Source organism: Octodon degus, unplaced genomic scaffold (assembly GCF_000260255.1).
Source record: "Octodon degus isolate 3935 unplaced genomic scaffold, OctDeg1.0 scaffold00005, whole genome shotgun sequence".
In the NCBI taxonomy this organism is placed as follows: domain Eukaryota; kingdom Metazoa; phylum Chordata; class Mammalia; order Rodentia; family Octodontidae; genus Octodon; species Octodon degus.
The window spans coordinates 31,878,455-31,880,203 of NW_004524581.1; the positions used below are offsets into that span (position 1 = coordinate 31,878,455).

At 42.0% G+C, this 1,749-nt stretch overlaps 1 protein-coding gene across 1 annotated transcript in view; it reads left to right on the top strand.

The window, feature by feature from the left end:
- The window catches only part of LOC101562509 (HLA class II histocompatibility antigen, DRB1-15 beta chain-like), a 37,489-nt gene that overhangs the window by 13,173 nt on the left and 22,567 nt on the right, over window positions 1–1,749 (top strand). The window lies entirely within an intron of this gene.

Below are 1,749 nucleotides of genomic sequence, written 5' to 3' on the forward strand. Positions count from 1 at the left end.
GGAGAGGGAGGGGGGACAGAGGGGGAGGGAGGGAGGGAGAGAGGGGGATACCCTGGGGGAGGGTAACTAGGAGGAAGAAGGGATCTCTTTCCCTCCTTGGAGTACTGGGTGAGGGGTGGGAGTGGCCGTGCAGGGGCAGATGCTGAGGCAGGGACTGGAGGATGGAGATGATAGGCAACGGAAGAAGAGAACGTCCTGGTCGGGCTGAAGCTGCAGGGGTCAGGGGTCACAGCTGGGAGGCCGCGGGAGGTTGCTAGCACACTGCTCCGGGCTTGCAGCCTGCTTTGTGGTGAAGCCCCGAAACTCAAGTGCGCGGTGTGCGGGGTTTCAGGAGGCAGAAGTTTCAGGTTGATGTGGTGGGCGGAGGGCTGAGGCCCCCTGAGCTTTCTGAGGTCTCCGCCAGGGCTGAATTTCCTGGTGCTTCTGGCTTGTTTCCTTGACTTGAGGATGTATGTGTATATGTTTTTACGTAGTTGAAGTGTTGGTGAAACTGGACTTTCAATTTTGTTACTTAACATACTGGAGCTATTATTTTTGTAATGCTGAAAGCCTTGAGGCCGGTTTGCATTATTGAGTCCCGGAGTTGTAACCCTGCCTGTCATTCCACTTTGTGAGAACACTTTCTACATCATCGATCACTTTCCTCTTTGGCCCCATAATCTCCTTGATCAGAAAATTTGGGACACTACCGAGTTACATGATATAACAGTACAAGTTCTCATATGTCACTGCAATACTTGGACTGTTAATCTGTGAAAGCCTTACTCAGGTTTACCCTTGCACTGCTCATCACTGCCACTTTGTTGATCTCTTTGCATTCTCATGTAAATGTCTGGTTTTGGAAGACTAATCTAAAGCCATCCAAGGAAAAGATTTTGGGAAATGTAGTCTCATATTTCTTCTAAGTAATGCAAAGAAGAGGGAGGCAGTAATAAATAGGTGGGTAAAGCAATAAAAATCTTGTATAAAAATCCTTCCTTTTGGCAATATTCTTCATTGAGTGACACTGGTAGATTGTCCTGCACTTGCAATAAGGAAAAATACTGTAAAAATTATTAAATTAGTAGCATAAACTTAATATATGGTTCAATGTGGCACGGTGTAGGTGTTTTGCATGCACTGATTCATTTAATCTTTCTAACACCCTTATGGGAGTGAATGATGCCATTATGCGAATATTTCTGCTAACAACTCAGCAAAACATTAAGTAACTAGTCAAAATGTATGTATCACTTCCAGCTCGTTACATTTTATGTGTGTAGGTGTGGTTCTGTGAATGTAATCTAGGGACTTGTAAATACAGGGCCTTGTGCATACTCAACAAGAGCCTTGTCACTAAAATATATCCCTAACCAAGTCACTGATTGTAGTGTTAAAATATTGAAAAATATTGTGAATAATATTTTTGTGGAAAAAAACTGATATAGGTATGCAAGATTGGTCAAATAATTAAAGATTGATTCTTCCTTTCATTTATCCTTCAATTTTCTCTTGTCCTTTTTTCTTTTTATTTTTAAATTTACTCTATAGACAGTATAATAATAATTGATAAGACATTAGAAACAGGATATTCAAACAGAGAGTGAGGTTAAGCTTAACAGCCTAAGTTGTATGGTAACAACAATAAGCTTCTCTTCTGGAGGGTTAACAACCTAAGTCTGCAGACCAAAATTAGAGAAAAAGGAGGGATACAAGGAAAGCCAACATTTTGGCCCTAGCCTTCCAAGGTCAATTAAGACTCAGGACATA